We start from the raw sequence: 19297 nt of genomic DNA, 5'->3' as shown, positions 1-19297 counted from the left end.
TGACCCCTAACCTAACTTTTTGGAGGTAAGTAAAGCTTGCTTTGTACTAATTTGTATGGGGAGACTGATCAGTCCATGAGACTATCAGTGCTGAGAGACTATGGGCCACGTTACGACCCCAGCGGTAGCACCGGCACCATTGATAATGGTGCCGGTGCTACCATCAAAGTCTGCAAGCGGGTGCCTTTCTGCCCGCCAGGTCAGACCTGGCAGGGGAAAAAGCACCCGGCCCGCAAACTTGTACTCTGCCGGTCCGGTAACAACGGTGCCGGTAAGCCGACCGGCACCGTTGTTACCGGACCGGCAGGGTTGTAATGAGGCCCAATGCCTGTTTATAGATTTCTTGCATTTTTAAAACTGAACACATCTCCCTAGTGAATTGCGGCAAGGATATTTTGTATCCTTCATAGCTTTTACTTTTGTAACTTTTGGGTTACAAAAACAATATTTCCACGATGGGCATGTGGCAGCAGATATTTCCTACCATGCTTTAAGCTTTTTACTTATGCACTTTTGCAATTAATGTAATTGACTACTAACGTTGGCTATCACTCCGAGATGTAAAAAGGGGGGGGGGGGGTGAGGCGCGCACTCCAATTCCTGGCCAATATACTACCTGAAGAAAGAAAAAATATATAACTGGATTAAATCCCAAAAGTGTCCAATTTACTGGGTTAGATCCCAATTGTTGCCAAAATGTTCACAGGGTGGATCCCTTCTGCTGCGTTTGTGCTGCTGTTCTCCTCCTCCTAGCGCTTTTGTGTCCCAACACTCTTCAGGGAGGCTGTTTTGGCTTGCTTTTCAGGTGAATCCAATTAAATTGCTAATGCAGTCTCTAAGGATTATGGGCGCTGTAGTGAAAAAATGTTGTTCAGTTCAGGTGACCAAGGAAAGACTCCCCTCCAGGAGCACACATCTTACCCCTTTTTTACATATTACTCTGAGATGGCTGTGCCACAAGACCTTTGCCTGTCCTTTCGCCATATTTTTATTTGGCCACCTTCCTGCTGTCTGAGGGGCCTTGTATGGAATGTCCTTTTTTCGGGGAAAGCTGTCACTTTCACATGCAATGGGGGTAGTCTGTGTGTGGCTGGATGTGGGGCCTCGGACTTGTCCCAGTCCACATGAATGTCTGTTGCTGGGCATATTGTGTGGCCACTGGCTATCTATAATTGGATAGCCACTGCCAGTTTTAATGGTGCACATACTTGCCATTGATGGACCTAAGTGAGCATCCAGCTCAAATCCTGGATAAAAAGATCATTCTTGCTGCCATTCCACAGATCTTCGTTGGATCCAAGACCCCTATGAAGAAGTGTAGGCCGATGACGACCTGATAATGACTCCTGCAGCTGACCAGCACCAACTCCAGTACACAGTCGGTGAAACCCTTCTTCTCTGCCTGATCTCAAGAAGACTGTCGTCGGTGCTTCAACCCCATCATCTGTGGGAACAACCAGTCTCGACCCTTGCTTGAGAATCTGTGCCTTCGAAGCCAGTCTCTGGACCAATCATTGGACTGACCAGCTCTCACTCTACCTCATGGTAACCGTTGCTGTTCTGGTGGCATCCTTGGGACTTGGAGGATCTTCAGCTCGTACTACAAAATGTCTGCTCATGCATTTTCAGCCTTCTTGCACCAATGAAAGTTGTGCAGGGCTTGCTCCTTTTTTAGTCCTTTGAAGAACGCCTAGTTCTGCCTGATTGTGGGGACTCCCATTGCAATCTGTCTTCTTCGCGCCCTGGAGCAATCCTGAGTCGCCTGCTCCACAGACTGTATTATTTTTTCATTGTAATGGTGTTCAGCTGGATGTTGCCTGGAATTGAGTTTCAAGTATCGGGACTGACAGAAACTAAATTCTACGTCCGAATGTGAGCCCTCCACCTGTAACCCCCAGGCCTCCCTCGACTGTACCAAGCACAGAAGACTGTCTCCAACGGAATCCGGAACCTCAGCAGTGCTCTCTGGAGAAATCTGAGTCAAGGGGGGTAAGTTGGGTCAAAATTTGAATCCTCCCATCCCCTGCACACTCATACATGCTGATTAAACCAGCTACGTTATCTTCAAATAGACATTTGTTTATGGTTTACTAGGATCATTCAATGGGAAAGCAATTTCATGAAAAGAATTACACTTATCAAACTGATTTGTGTAAAAAAAGATATATTCTTGGTTATATAAACACAACATTATTGTACAAGGCAAAGCAAATAAAATGTAAATATGCATGTCCGTTCTTTGTGGCTGACGCATTTTGAGGACTTCTTTCCTCTTCTTCAAGAGCCTTTACTGACTGTAGGAAAATATTATTCAGAAAAGAAACAATGTCAAAGTCAATATAGACAGAATGAAAGCCAGATACTTGTTACAGTCTACACGTTAATTTCCCCAATAGTTAACCCTAGTGGGTTCTAACACTGGCCAATATTACATTTAAACAAGTACAATGTACATTTAAACAAGTACCCTATGTTCGTTCATAGGTCGAATACATCCTAAGGATCCATATTACATCATAATTCATCCTGTAATTTTCATGTGTTTTGTAATACTACATGACAACGAGGTACTGGCTTACTGTCACTTGGGGGGATCTCGTTATTGGTAATTTCACATATAAATAGATGGATGAGCCTTGTCTGTAGGTATACTCGATTTTCCACAGGTCTATAACCCCTAAGGGTCCATGTTGTGTTCTATTTCATCTTATGGGGTACGTGTGTATTGTGGTGCACCAAAAACCAGTGTAATGTTTGAGCATATCTAGTGCTCAACACCATCAATCTAGGTTACAGATTTTATCAGGTTCCAGCGCCGAAATCCTGCAGGAGCAGACGAATAGCCCACCAGATCCCCCAAACCAGTACACCCAGCAGTCTAGTGGAACAACTGCTGGGTTGACCAGACGGGGGGGAAAAGGAGAAGTGGAGAAAATAACAAACGGACAAGGTTTTTCAGTTTCCTTTCTGCTTTCAATGACTCTGAACTCTGGAAACCCTGTCAATGTCAGCATTAATTGATATTACCATTACACTCTTTCAAGCACAGTAATAAATCAATTACTTTCCCAACCCCTCTTTTACCTGTCTGCCTCTGCTCCCAGCTGAGAGGCTATTCAAGAGGATGGAATTATGGGGTTCCTTATTACTCTGCTATTTCAACTTGAAGCTGATGAGCTTTCGCTGTTCCTAAACCTTTGCATACTAGATTGCTCAGCTTCTCAGATCTACTGCTTCAACTTTTAAAACAACTGATTAACTTTTGCATTGTTGGCATTGTTGCTCACTTTTAACTTGACTTCCTCAGTCTCTATAGTCTATTACTCTGCACCAAAAACTACTAATCAACTCTTAAGAATTGTTACACACTTTTTACATGCTGAACTTCTCTGCCGCTATAGTCAGCTGCTTCTCACTCATACGTTCAAGTCCAGTTTCATCTGTAGATTTGATTTCCTTGTTGCACACTGTCTCTCACCTCTTGCTAATTCGCATCTATAGCTTTCACTCCTGGCTCCGTGCTGCTTCCATGTTACGCGTGCTTTTTCTGCTGCCTCACCGCGCTTTCACTGAGGGCGTAGAACGAAACGAAAACACGCACTTGTCAACTCAGACCCGATCACCTCAGCTGTGCAGGTCAACTGCGCAACTCAGCTGACATCGGGATCGTGTTACACGGCACACTTCCTGACTACTGAGTCACGTAGTGCAACGCTGCTAGGTCCCTTTTTCTAATGTGGCTAATACGACGTGCACATAAAAAGTATTGCAATGCTTAAAAAAACTCACGCGCTACCCGAACACGGTTTTCTTCTTGAAACAAATACTTGCGCACGCTCTAGTGTCCAATAGAAAGTATTTAAACTATTTACACATCCAAATGGAAACTTTCATAACAGAACAGATGCTTTACTTTAAACTTCCTATTGCTGATCTTCACAACTATGTTGAATATGCAATTTTCTCTTGGTTTAACTGTAAGCATAAGCATTTACTTATCTTAATTAAAGTTCCTTGCACTTTCTGAAGTCTTTTCTTCCAGGTTGTGTGGTTCACTTCCTTTAGTTTCTTTAGTCTTCTATGGAGCTCTTGAGCGCTGTGACCACTCACCAACAAATCTTGAATGAAAGGCAGTTTAGAACCTCTCCAAAGTTTCCAAGCTGCATCACAGTAGTCCTTAGCCAATCATTACTGCACAGGAAGTTCTCCATCTTGGACTGGGAGAATGGCAGCTGGCTTAAATAATGATTAAGGAAATATTGTGCACTCGACCAAAACATAACCTAAATTAGCTGTTCCAAGGCCTCCTGCACCCAGGGACCTGAGAGATTCATATACCATCATCTGAATATCAAGCATATGTCCTATCTTCAAGACGTGTGCCATTCTGGAAAGACCCAGATTGATGCAATAAGACAATAATTCCAAGTTGGAGGAACCTGTGTCTGATCTCAATCGTCGGAGCATAAGGTAGCTGCGTTCAAGCCTCACATTCTAGAAGGTGAAGTAAAACTATTAAGTAACTAACCCCACATAGCCTTTTAACTAGCAATAGTAAATCCTAAAGATAAAAGAAAGGCGGGTGCACACTAAAATAGATCATTAAAGGTAAGAGACAGTGTGGATAGTAATTACCTGGATGTCTATAATTGCCCTAGGGTAATCGAAAACGAGGGAAGCTCCCCTATGATGCAGTGTGCCACTCCCCGATGCTAATATCAGCGTTTGGAACTAGAAGAGATTTCAGGCTGACCCAAATCTGCGGCTCACAGAGTACGTTGTGCTGCGCATGCGGATGAATGCAGTAATTCGTACATCTATACATAAAGGGAATAATGTATAAGTATTAAGCTTATGTCTCTCTCGGTCTTGGACCAGCCTAGGCTGGCCACCACTATTTCTGAACTACCTCAACACAGAAAATACTAATCACTTGAACAAAATGTTAATCACTTGAACAGAGTATTATATGCTAAGAAATTTAATTCAAATATAATATTCTACAGTAATGGTACTAGGAGGATATGTTTTGCTATGAAATAACAATGTACACACCTCCTACCAACTTTTTCTAAAAAACACAAGAAGTTGTTGCACACTGTAAATGTTAATTTATGTAAGGTTGAATTTGGAAATTGCAAACCTCTTCTTTTTGTTTAAAAAAAAACACAGCCCCAGACCAGCCTTTGACGGAATCATGCAATGTTAAAATCCTGTTGCTCCACTGTGTATTTCCATGCTTTTCCATGCTTTTTCATTTTTACATTGGATTTCAACTGAATGCCTGCTTTTTATAAATATTAAAAAAGAAAAAAGCCACTTAAGAAATAAAAAAGGCTACCATAAAAAACCTACTAATTGCTAATGGATGTTTTCTCACCTCATGTTAGGGATCCTTGGACCTTGACATGGGACACCTAGGAAGGTTAAATTAACTTACTGCCCTAAACCACGTGCAGTACCCGAAATTCTTTGAGGACAGGACCACCCAATGTGTACATACATTTTGATCCCTCAGGCCACTACATCCTGTCCGTTATTAGGGCTGTCCCTCCAGTTACAAATTAACATTGCCCTAGGCACGCTATTTACTCTAACTACACTAGTGAGCCTTGTTAGACATTCCACCCTCTACCATCGCGATCCCTTGTGCACGACCAACACTACTATGATCACAAACCCTACATTCTGTTCAGCCCAATCTAGCTGCCTAACCCAGGGACTGATGTCAAGCTTTCTGAATACCTCACAGAACGGTTACTGGTCATTTGGTCTAAAAAAAAAAAAAGGTCGACAGGACAAATGGTCGACGCAATTTGGTCGAAAGACAAATGGTCGAATTTTTTTTTTTGCATTTTCACTTTTGGGGGGGGGGGGGTCCTAAACGAAAACCTGAAAAATATATATAAAAAAAAAAAAAAAATTCGACCATTTGTCTTTCGGCCAAATTGCGTCGACCATTTGTCTGTCGACCTATTTTCTGTCGACCAAATGACCGGACAGCTCACAGAACTTATCCCCTCACAGCAGACCTTGCAATATTGACACCAGGAATACCAGACTCTGATCTAGACTGGCCAAGTTATTAGAACCCCCTGCTAGAACTATGCCCATCCAAGACCTAAAGAAAACTTATCCTCCCCTTAGCCAAACTGCAGTGAGTATTTTAAACCAACGGACAAAAGTCCACCTCATCCCACCACATCTAAGCACTGTATTGCCAAACAACCTAAGGCTGTAGCTACCAATATCTTCCCGTCCATCGGCCCCAGATCACCCTATGCCACCTCTCAAGGGGACTCTAATAAACTCCAGATCCCTAGTTGCTCATGCCATTGAGATTGCTGATCTGATTCTAGCAGAAAAATGTGACTTTCTTGCCATCACCGTGTCCTGGCTTCATGCAGCAGCAGGCCCTATGCTTATGCTAGCAATCCCCGATGGTTACCGGATCCTAAGAGAGGATAGACATGAGGCATGAGGTGGAGGCATTGCCATCATCTTCAAATCAAGCCTCTCCATGAGATTAGCCCCATCCCAAGACAATCATGTGAAGCTCTCACAGCTAAATTACCTTTAGCCAACTCCCAGATTCTTACCATCCACCTTATTTACAGACCTCCTGACCCCACTGGGTCGTTCGAGAAGGATAACTCAACCATCATCTCAAACAACCTTAAAAACACTTCACAAGTACTTTTATTAGGTGACCTCAACTTGGGCTTTAATGATCCACAAGACAAACAAGCTACCACCACCACCACCGCCATCTTATCAGAACTAGGTTTCACCCAACCAGTTAATTTCCCCACACACAACAAAGGCAGAACACTCGACTGGGTGGCAGATCATAACTGCAACGCCACTATCGCCTCCATCACCCTGCAAGCTTGGACCGACCATTACCTCTTATCCTTTAACTTAGTCACCACCAAACCCACCCCAATACTCACTCCTACTGCTCCACCGACCCTAACCAGGAATAAAAAGAATATTACAGCGGATAGACTCATCCCCCTCATTCTCCCCACCCTTAACTCTCTTCCAGACAGTACCGATCCTGGTATACTTGTCGACGAGTACAACAAAATCATGACCATATCTCTAGATGCTATTGCTCCGCTTAAAATAAGACAAAGTAAGCCTAAAGTTCACCCGAACACCTCGTTCACCCCACACCTAAAAGACTTATGACTGGAAAAAAGAAGCTGCAAAGCCTTCTGGAGAAAATAGAACTAAACTTACCAAAATTTCATCTCTTTATAAAAGAGAAATCTGCCTTGCCAAACGAGAATCCTACAATAACCGCATCTCTCAAGCTAACTCCAGCATGAAAGAACTATTCACGATCCTAAAAGAATTAGAGACCCCTACCCCCCTGCCTGATACCTGCCCCAAAGACAAAACTTGGTGATCTGACATCCAGCATGCGCTGGCCAATAGTGATCACCCTACAGAACAAAATTGCCCCAAAAAAAAGCCTCTTACCACCATAACCTCACCTAACAATACCCCTATGCCCCTTAAATTCCACCAACTCGCCTTAACTTTTCTAAAATGTCTATTCTCGAGGTAGTAAAAATTCATACTATCTCTTAAACCCTCTAACTGCCAAGGCAATCACTGTCCACCCCAACTTAACAAGGAGGCAGCTAGGGACCTAGCTCCTTTTATATCAACGCCTCATTTGCCTCTGGCACCATCCCCAGCAACCTTAAAGAATCGTGGGTGCTCCCATTGTTAAAAAAGCAAACCCTGGACCCATTGATACCAACTAACTACCGGCCTATCATGACAGTACCTTTTCTCTTAAAATGTTTAGATAAGGTAGCTTGCCTACAAATTCAGAATTATCTGGAATCTCACCACCTGCTAGGAGCTCGCCAATCAGGTTTCCGTCCCCAACACGGAACGGAAACCGCACTCATTAATCTCAAGACCCAAATTGACGAGCTAAGGGACAAAGGGAAATCAGCTCTCCTCATCCTTCTCGACCTCTCGGCTGCATTTGACCTTGTGGACCATAAGGTCTTATGCAGCCATCTAGACTCAGCTGTACACTTCTCCAAGGAGGCCATACTCTGGATTGAGTCCTTCTTAAGTGACAGGACCATGAGGGTCTTCTCCCCTCAGCAGCTGCAGACCCCATTCGCATCACATACGCAGTGCCACAGGGATCGTGTGTCTCTCCCACTTTATATAACATATTCACTAAGCCCCTTTCCGATGATCTGGACCATCTCTGTATCACCTACACTAACTATGCAGATGATACACAGATCCTCCTCCCACTTTCTGGGGGTTACGGCAAGGATTTGGCCTTCGTGAATAGAGTTTATCTCATCATCCAGGCATGTATGGCAACTCATGGTCTGTGCCTGAATGATGATAAAACAGAGCTCCTCATCCTGGGTACCCCGTCCAACCTCAAAAAAACTAGGCCACGAGTACACCTCCTTTATAATTGTTGGTAACCGCATCAAGGTTGCCAATGAGGTAAAAACCCTAGGCTTTTACATTGACTCCACTCTCACCTTAACTAAACAAGTCAATGCCATGGCTTCCTCTACCGCTTACACGTGCAAACTCATCATAACATGCAAACCATTTCTCTCCCATAACAGCTGTACAATCTTTGCCAGAGCCCTCATCCTGTCCTAACTTGACTACTGCAACGCCCTCTACATCAGTTCTAACAAGTCTATTATCAGAAGAATCCAAAAACTCCAAAACAACGCTCTGAGCAGCCCTCGGTCTAGCAAGGAGAGAACATATTTCTGAGATCAGGCGACAAAACAACTGGCTCTCCACCAACGATAAAATCCGGCTTAAAACTGTCTAATTTATTCACAAATCCCTGAACATCGCCGCACCCAGCTATCTCTCAGACAGATTCCATAGAAGGCCGTCGACTAGACCCTCCAGACTAGTTAACAACCAACTGCCTCACCATTCCTAGATTTAAATTATCAAAGGCTGGGGGCAGTAGTTTTCCTTTCAAAGCAGCCCAGCTTTGGAATTCCCTGCGGCCCCCCCACCGCACGATCAACCTTACCAGAACTTTAGGCACAACCGCATTAACTGGCTTAAGTCAACAGACAACTAAAATCCGTCCACCCTCACCTCCACACTGTAAATAGTCCTCTAGATGTTTTTACTATGATTTAGCCTGCTTGTGCCTTTGTTCTCTGCCTGTAATAACCTGTAAATTGCCATCTTTGTGCCTTACCGTGACCCTTTTTGCCATTTGTATTTAACTTTGTATCCCAATCTATGAACCTCTTTGCTCACAGCTGTGCCTCTGCTTTTTTACTGTGATAACCTGTAACTGCCACCTTTTTGACCCACTGTTTATCCACTATTTGCCTTATCTCTGTAACCTAAACTGTGAACTTCCTTGTAACCTATGCGCCCCTGATACGTTTGGGTCTGAAGCGCAATACAAATAAATAAACAAACAAACTTTGAATGACTACCAATGGCATCATCCAATCCCATAATAAACCTACCTGAGAAGTATAAATTTGGAACTGATGGCTTTTGGGCACCAGGCCCAAACGGTTCCATGTCATTTCGTCGCGGGATGTTTTTTCGCCGGGTTTTTTACAGCAATTATTATTTTTTTTTTAATGAAAAATCCCGTCTAATTTTTTTAAAAATATTTTTGCGGGGCTTCCCCCTCAACCCCACCATTTTCATTAATTTGTATTTATTCCCAAACACACACACCCCATATATATAATACTAACCTGCCCTAAAAAATGCGATGGGTTTTAAAAAAAAAATATTTGTGGCAAAAAACCCAGCAAAAAGACATCCCGTGATGAAAGGACGTTGTACCGCCCAAACCATTTTAGGGCTGGACTTTCTATTGTTTCATGGTTGCTCTTTAGTGTTACGACTGAACCTTTATGCATCTGAGCACTTTGCCTTTTTACAGTGGCTATTGGGTTAAATTACTTCTATCTTTTCCTAAGAATGAATGTATATATTTATTTTATAGTAAGTGTGTGGTAATATTTGCCTAGATGATTCATTGCTCAGTGTATATTTTAATGGGGAAAACATTGTATATGTTAGTACTTGTCTGTCTAACTGGAATTATTTGTGGTGTTCTGTGTGGGCTCATTGTAGCCTTAGGCCATTCTCACACCCCCTCCTAAGTCGAAGCTGTAGCGCTCTGCTACCTACCTTGATTGGGCTTACCTAGACTTCAGTATCTTTCCTGTTTACCATATTAGGTGGGCCTATTTAAATTCCACCGCCAAGGTTGATTTTTAAAATCCATTTTAACAGTGAGTCTTAATGCTGTTGCTCTCCCATTCCGCTGGTCGTTGATATGCTGTCATCATTAAAAAAAAATATCTAGAAAGTTTTGTTTCTGTGCAGCTATGACAACTATTTTTATTTTAAGAAGTAATCTTGTTGGCTTCCAGCACGAAAAGGCATATTTTATTATTTTACAATGTGCTGTTTTAATAATGGTAATGTTACAAAAACCAAGGAAAAGGAAGTTGTTCCATGGCAGTTTTAGTGATAGCCTCACTAATGGAATCAAATTCTTACCAACATAAGTAACATCATTCCAAATGGGAGATCATTCAGGTGAGGATGATTCTTCTCCGCCACACGACATTCTCTGTTTCTTCTTTTATCCTGTTTCCTTACTCTATTTTATAGTTACAAAAAAGTAAGCCGACCAAACCCTTGCCAATTTCCTAATGGTGGCATTCAAAGCAGACAGACATGGATCAATCATGGTTCAACCCACACAGTGAAACTGCAATAATAGCATTTATGGAGTTAACCATGTACAGGCCCTGCACTAGAAGCTGGGCTAAGTCAAGCAGAACACCTTTATGCCAGCGGCTCTCTTCAGTGAGAGGCCTGCAAGGAAGGGTTGATGCTAGGTCTGGAAAGAGCCAGGGCTATGCTAATGTCGGGACTGTTGGGACTCTGGGATAGCTAGCATTTTGGTTTTAGTCCCTGAGCTTCTGTCCGGGGTTACAACCAAAAGACCTGGGGCTATACCCCCGACCCCCACTCCCTTCCTTGCGACGGCCTCTACGTAAGCCCAAACATTACTCTGCATGGAGGTATCCCCTGCTCATTCTAATAAGAAAATGTGTTCGCTTCTTAGAAAAAGGACACTACCTGCTATGAACATACACTGAGCGGAAATTTTTTTGCCACAAAGCCAAGCTTCTGATAGGTTTCAGATAAAACAGCCATTTAAGTCACCGCTATGTGACTCCATCACATTTATGCTCAGGACAATGAGCCAGAATTTCCAAGTAACTTGTGACATTGATGAATTTGATTTGTTTTTTCCCATCCCCAAATTATCCCTGTTGTGAAGGCTTGGCATTCTTTCAGAATATAAAATTTCATTGAACAAAGAAATCACATATCCTTACTATAGCCAACATTTGTTTCAATATATTTATTAAGCTTTGGCATCGGTGTATATAACAAAGATTCAAATGTTTTCTTTACATTCTCACGTGTGTATTAGGTCGGCTCTCTCTTGGAGTTCAGGTCCATAATTCCTATTCAGCACCTCTAGACAACACTCCACCTTTGCGTTCTATCTTACACTTACGTCCCGTCCCCTTCCCTCCATAATGCATGGGCGTCCCTTCCAAGGGACGGAAGACAGAATCTTTTTCAGCAGAAAAACCTTCTTCCCCTAAAAATTTTGAGGCCTGCAGGGGTGTGGCCCTGGGAGCATGCGCTACCCTGACTCCTTCCACCGTCACCACTCCTCAGTCCCCTTTTCCGGGTCGACGGGAATGGGCCGATTTAACCAGCGCTCCTGGGTCTGGGTTTGGCTTCGGCCATGTAATACCACGCGCTCTTCCCCGAATTATTATTCTTCTATCTTTTTTTCTTCTCTTTATCATTCAAGTACTCAGTCCTCTGGTGTCACGCTCCTCCCTGGCGCATGTGGACTTCAGGAGGCTTCAGCAGGTGGCCAGCCTGCAAGGGGCTCTTCCCTATGTCTGACCCCCACCCTCTTTGCCTTCGCTGCCTTGGCCCTGACCACAGCTAGCAAGGTTGTACCGTGTGTGAAACACTGACTCCACTCGCACTGAAGAACAGGCTAGCTAGGTGGAGGGAGCTCTTCGAAAGATCGCCTCCAGAGGATTTGGAAAAACTTCATCAAGCAGAGATCGAGGCCAAAGGAGGGCCACTGTTTTCCATCGCACCCCATAAGGGTGACTCCTTCTTGAGGAAATGCCCAATCGGGAGGAACCTCTCGGGTTCTAGTACAGCACACGCACCAAGGCTAGTCCAGCTACCGGCCTCACTGCAGAGGGGTCGTCAGATCCTTTCCGGAATCAGTGCTGAGGGACCACAAGGTTCTTTTACCGGGTGTACACCCGAGGGGCAACGCGCTAGTACCGGCTCAATGTCCGAGGGGGTGCCTGCACGCAGCACTACTGGCGACAATGCCGAGGGCAATACGCCTTCCAGGCCTAGACCTGAGGTGTAGGGTAGGCCTCATGCTCCACCACCAAGAGTCTTGGAGGAGGCCGGGCCCAGGGAGCCAGGCACCACGATTTTGGCACCTGGCATGCAGCTCGACAAAATGGCTGCCGCGCCACAAAACATGGCTGCTCATCTGAAGCCACTCCTAGGAACAGAGCAGGCGGGTGGACGGGTTTCAAGGTGGGACTCGTGTCAACCAGGTACGTGGCCTACAGTTTACCCCTGCTACCTAGTCGGAGTGCACTCTGGCCCCAGCAGCCCCCAGCCACTCCATCAACATCCCCTGCAACTGCTTCGGCCTCTGAAAACATGTTCTGCTATCAGGGACTTGCTCCCCCCGGTCACTCCACCGGTGCCCATAGTCATTCCTCGCATGGCTCCAGCACCACAGGCCCCAGCACAGCCCCCACTGCCCCTGCCGGCTCCTTTATTCCAGCTCCCCTGCCTCCCACAGCTCAGGCGCATCCGCAGCAGCCTCCGGCTCCGGTCTCCACGCCCCCCGCTCCGGACCAGCCTGACACTCTGGTGGATACAGACGAGGAGGAGGACCCTGACATGCCGTCGTCAGAAAAATGTCTTCCACGACAGGCTTGCAGGTTTGGCAGAGTATCTGGGCCTTCCTCAACCCGAGGTAGAGCAGCCCGAGGAGGGGTTCTTGGCAGAAGTCCTCACCCTAAAACCCCCTACCAAAACGGGTATCCGGATGCAGAAGGATGTTGTGGCTCTGGCCACGAAGGGGTGGCTCAAGCCACACTCGGCCCAACCTGTCAATCAGCACCTCGATGCCAAGTATAGACTGATGGAAGGAGATACACTTTTGTTATCAACGCACCCCTAGCCGCATTCTTCAGTGATCACTGCGGCATCACTCTACTCTAAGCCTCAGTCGTCCTCGGCCACGCTAGGCAAGGAAGAGAAGATCTTGGATGCATACAGGAAGAAGCTGTACTCCAACGCCTCCCTGCACCTGAGTCAGGCCAACGTGGATGCCATGCTGGCAGCCGCTAACCAGAGGTTGTGGTGGGAAATAGCAGACTTCCTTCAGGAACTTCGGGTTCAGAGCTAGGCACGCTTCAAGGTGGGTCTAGGAGAATCCAGGCTGGTAGCGTAGAACATCATGGAGTCCACTGTGGCCAACATCAATACCTCTTGCCGGGCCATCTGCATCACCACGGACATGAGAAGGAGGGCCTGGCTTCAGGCTACTAAGTTTAACCCTGACATCCAGGATCGCCTATTGGACCTTCCATTCGAGGGTAGTGAACTCTTCCACTCTACCACCGACGAGGAATTAGATAAAAAGAACAACAGATCGCAAACTGCGAAGTCTTTATTCTGAGGAAGGCCACATCCACGGCGTACACTCAGTCGCATCAACGCCCGACAAGGGGCAGGCGTTTTGCGCATTCCGGGGATTCCAGGAACGGAGGTTGAGACAACCTGACCGCTCGTCGAGTCAGCACCAGCGCAAGCAAAAAAAGGGCGGGGGCGCAAGGGCTTCTTCCAGTCCCCCTCCTCAGCAGCATCCTCAGACAGTAAAAAGGCAATGATGCGTCCCTTAGGGTCCGCGTGTCTCCAGTGGGTGGCAGGCGTGCCTCGCGCGTGCATTTTTGGCTCCATAACTTTGCGGACCCCTGTATCCTCTTGGTAGTATCCAAGGGGTACCGCCTGCCGATACCTCCCTCTCCTTCCTCCTCCCCTCCACTCCCCCAGATTGGGACGGCAACCCTCTTGGCGGAGATCTGGTCGAAGTGGAAGAAGTACCAGCCTCCCTTAGAGGATTACGCATCTATTCCAGGATTTTCAGCATACAAAAGAAGAACCAGGCTGGCCTGAGATCTGGATCTGAAGGACGCCTACCTTCACGTCCCGATTTGGCAACCTCATCACTCTTCCTACTCTTCAGGATCATGTGCTGTCATTTCAAGTACAAGGTGCTACCCTTTTCAGTCCCCAGGGTATTTGCCAGACTCAAGAATGCAGTGGCAGCCCTCCTCAAGCCCCAGGGCCACCATGTCTACCCGTACCTGGACGACTGACTCGACAGGGCGAGATCCCCGTAGGGGGCTACCCGCACTTCCTCCGCGCTTATGAACATACTCCACGACCTGGGGTTTACTATCAACCTCAAGAAGTCTCTGCTGCAGCCCACGCAGAGCCTCACCTTCCTGGGCCTCATCTGGGATACGAGCTACAAGAAGGTTTTTCCCTCAGAGGACAAGATTACAGCCATCAAGAGGGCCACTACGCATTTCTTTACCAGAGCAGTGACCTCGGTTTGGTGGTACCAACACCTACTGGGTATCATGGCAGAGGTCCTCCTGGCCGTGCCACACACAAGGCTCCGGATGAGGAGATTACAGCTGCACTTCGAAGCCTCATGGAATCAGAAGGGCTCCCAAGCTGAGCTGGTCGGCATACCGCCTTCTCTCCACTCCGTCATGTGGTGGTCCAGGGATTGCAACCTGCTGATGGGCAAGCCCTTCCGGTAGCAGTCCCTGCAGGTCATCATCACTACGGACTCCTCCCTAGAGGGCTGTGGAGCCACTCTAGACAGCCACATCGTCCATGGAGTCTGGACACGGCAGGAGTCACATATCAACTGGCTGGAGCTCAGGGCCATTTGGCTAGCCCTCAGAGTCTTCCTTCCGCTCATTGGGGGCAAGACCGTCCTTATCCATACCGACCACTCAAACAGCATGTATTATGTCAACAAGCAGGGGGGTACCAGGTCGCCTCCGCAGTGCAGGTCAGCATGTGGGAATGGGCCCTGGAAAACAACATCTACCTCACGGCCGTCCATCTCCCGGGGGAAGCCAACTTCAAAGCGGAAAGGCTCAGCAGGCTGGGAGCAGACAATTACGAATGGCAATTGATCGACCAGGTGCTCCAGGTGGTCTTCAACGCAGGAGGCCATCCTCAAGTGGATCTATTTGCCTCCTGGAAGAACAGGAAGTGCCATCAGTTTGCGTCCTGGCAGGGCCTGGGCCGTGCCTCCCTGGGAGAGGCATTGCAGATTCAATTGGAAGGCATGACAGCATATGCCTTTCCTCCCATACCCCTGATCCCCAGGGTACTCTGTAAAATGAAGGAAGCGTGTCACCTCAGCATCATCTTGGTAGCTCCTCGGTGGCCAGCGAGACTGTGGTTCAAACTGCACAGCCTCACGAACAGACCACCCATTCACCTTCCGCTGGGTCCGGCACCTTTCCTGTCCCAGCAGGGGGGGCAGGGTCCTCCACCCCGTGCCTCAGAAGTTAGTCCTTGCAGCGTGGTTCCTGAGCAGATCACCCTCAAGCACCTGAATTTATCACAGGCCAACCTGGAGATCATTCAGGGTGCCAGGAGCAATGCTACCCCTTACGTGCATGCTGGACGGCGTGCTCTCCTTCTCGGCGCACCTCGTGCACTCAGGCGTTTAGGTGGACACATGTCGCAATTACCTGGCAGCCATTGGAGCCCTACAGAAATTCTGAGGAGGTGGTCTCCTCCTCCTCCAATCCGATCTGGCGGGATTATCCTGGCTTTACTCGCCCATTAAGAGGCCACACCCCGTGTGGGACCTCATTTTGGTGTTGGGCACCTTGGCGCACAAACCATTCGAGCCTATGGCATCTGGGGACATCAGGCTGGTCACCATTACGACTGCCTTGCAGATGGGATTTACCTTCACTCGCAGTGTCGGTGAGATGCAGGGTCTTGTGGCCTCAGAACCTTACACCACCTTCCACAGGGACAAGGTGGTCCTGTGGACTCACCCGGCGTTCTTACCTGAGGTACCCTCTGCCTTTCATCTAAACGAGGAAATAGTCTTTCCTAAGTTCTTCGCTGACTCCAAGGACGAGGCTCAGAGTCTTGCACTGTCTGGATGTCGGACTCACTCTGAAATTCTTTCTGGACAGGACCCAGTGTTTTCACAAGTCAGACACACTTTTTGTCACCTTCGGGGGCTCCAGACCCGGTTATCAGGCATCCAAGGCTTCTATTGCACGGTGGATGGTGGCGGACATCAAAGAGGCCTACAAGTGGCAGCACAAGCCACTGCCAGCCAACATGCCTTCCAGTGACAGGTTCCGTGGCAGGTCATAAGCAGGGCGGCTACCTGGGCCACCCCTTTGGCTTTCTGTAAGCATTACTGTCTGAACGCTGGCTCTAAATCAGACGCAGCCTTCAGACAGGCGGTTCTAAGGAACTTATTTGCTTAAGGAGGGTCTCCTCTCCACCCTGGGGCTACATTCAGTTGTAATCGCTCATGCAGTATGGAGGAAAGGGGACGGGACATAAGAGTAATTACGAGTTACCGTAGTGACTAACGTACACTTAGTCCTTAGTCCCACCATCCTCCCCCTTAATAATACTGCTGTCATTAGGCAATGTTAAATATTTCCGATGCGTCGATGGGTACTGAGGAGTGGCGCCAGTGGGCGGAGTCAGGGTAGCGTATGCTCCCAGAGCCACACCCCCGCATGCCTCCAAATTTATAGGGGAAGAACGTTTTTTCTCGTGAAAAAGCTTCCGTCTCCTGTCCCTTGGAAGGGACGCCCATGCAGTATGGAGGAAAGGGGACTAAGAGTACGTTAGTCACTACTGTGAGTAACTCATAATATTTCACACTTGGTCTTTGCTTCCTTACCTCCTGGCTCCTTCTGAACTGTGCTTAATTTATCTTATCTTCGTTAAAATAATGATGTAATATTTATTCCTCCAACTCTGTTTTTTCATGTTGATGGATTTATCTTGGCCTGGGACAAGTGCACTTAGGACACTTCCACCCGGGAAAGAAATCTTTTAGCAAAGTGAGCCATTTGTTGAACTTCTATCTGGATGACTGGGTTTGTCACTTTATCCATAAATAATGATTTGCATACCATAAGCCAATAAAATCTGAGCGGCGGTTCTGTCTCTGGACTGGACATGTATTCCCTATTCTATTGATGCTCCTAATAGATATTTAAATGGGCCATCTGGTGGCTTTACTCTTATTGTCACCTTTTATTTTAGCAAGAATGTCCCCATAATTCTGTGGAAAAAAAAACACAAATCTGTCTCTGATCTAGGATGCTAGGTGCATTTCTTTATTGCCAGCCCCCTCTTTGTCCAGACTTGGCCATCAATTGATGGAGGACATCTTGCCATATCCATACCCCCACATACATGTTGTGTTCCCCTCTGGAATTATGTATACATGTGTCCACTATCTCCAGTGGGAGGTCCAATAGTGGTTTGTATGGTATACTGATAGTCTTTATCACTATTCATGGAAGCCCATGTATTCCTTGTTTTAAGATGTGTATTTTTCGTGACTTTATTTCATATCTTTATCTGGCAACTGCAGTTTGCTTTGTATCATATGATCTAATGAAATTGACACCCAGCTCCATGCATACATAGGAATTTATGCAGTTGTACTGTTTTGTTTATCGGTATTATCAATTTGGAATGGTATTTTTTAATGCTGTCACAATCTTGGACTACATTTAGATTAATTACCCACAATGCACATGTTATTTAAATATCTCTATTTCTATTCAGCGCTAGGGGACCACTCCGGTGGTGATAGTGCGTGGTACAAAAATAAATACCCTTTAACATTCAAAAAGGCTATTTTGTATAATATTTTTCTTGTACATATTTCCCTTATACTGTTGTACAAGTGGCTCCCTTCACAAAGCGCAACATGGAGAGGATCGGCTGTGGAATAATTCAGACAGTCACCCATTCACTTTCACAGATGTTCTTGAAGCTTTGCACCTTGCTTGTCATCACCAATGGAAAAAATAGGGCTTCATCCATATTTCTGCAAAACCAGCTCCTGAGTCCACCGAGTTAAAATCAACTAGATTGTATTCACAGATGGTTAAGTTTCTATCTGAAATAGCGTACTGCATTTGTACAATGTTATCTTTAGTACAATCACAAGATGTACAGATCTTCGCAAACTAATGTCTTTAATGTGCATGTTTAATAAAGGTGCCTAACATTATTACCGAAAAGTTTTCCTTTGACACTAAGGCCACTATTAAGAAAAGCAAATCTGTGGTTTGAAATAATAATAGTATATGGCATTAGTGACGTATTTGTTATATACCTGCAGTGGGCATCCTTCTAAAAGATGGTTCCAGTTCACCACACATGAAGCACAAAGTATGCTTGATATTAAAATTAAAGTATATAATTGTGCTAATACAGCCCATTACTTCTCCAAAGGATAGTTAAGGGAAGAAGATTAGTGGCCTTTGTTTCTTAAAGCGATTTATGGAAAGTGGGGCTAATAAATTTGTCTTAAGATCTAGGGGCCTTCTGTCCTATTGTGGGCTACAAATTTACAATGTTGGATATTGTATTCTAATTCTTTTAAAAATGCAATACTTAAACAGTAAAACATGAAAGACAAAGGTCCTTATTCAGAGTGTGGTGGAATTAGCTAGGCTAATTCTGCTGAAATGGAATACGGTTACCACTGTTGTAACAAATGTAATCCTCAAAAGTACATTTGGAGATTAGAAAAATTGCGGCTGTTGTAATTCTACTGTCAGTAATTCACCCTCCCCCATTTCCCTAGATGAAATGCCTCCAAGCCAAGTGATAGGGATATGGTTGAGTGATAAGAAATGGCAGTAATTTTTCATTTTCAGTAATCCCATTACCACCATTTTGAACGTCTACTGCCATATTCCGAATGAGGCCAAAACACTCCAAAACAAACGTTGGTTTAAATCGAAGCCTAAATGTTGCTAGGCTTAATTAACATAGGATTCATTATTTGTGGGTAAACTAATATGAACATACAACTTATTTTATACTT

At 45.8% G+C, this 19297-nt stretch overlaps 1 protein-coding gene across 3 annotated transcripts in view; it reads left to right on the top strand.

Annotated features, from left to right (window-relative positions):
• Window positions 1-19297, top strand: part of EOGT (EGF domain specific O-linked N-acetylglucosamine transferase) — a 728283-nt gene that overhangs the window by 460832 nt on the left and 248154 nt on the right. The window lies entirely within an intron of this gene.

This window comes from Ambystoma mexicanum, chromosome 2p (assembly GCF_040938575.1).
Source record: "Ambystoma mexicanum isolate Mex_15411 chromosome 2p, UKY_AmexF1_1, whole genome shotgun sequence".
In the NCBI taxonomy this organism is placed as follows: Eukaryota; Metazoa; Chordata; class Amphibia; order Caudata; family Ambystomatidae; genus Ambystoma; species Ambystoma mexicanum.
This window is presented reverse-complemented; position numbering and strand designations above follow the sequence as displayed.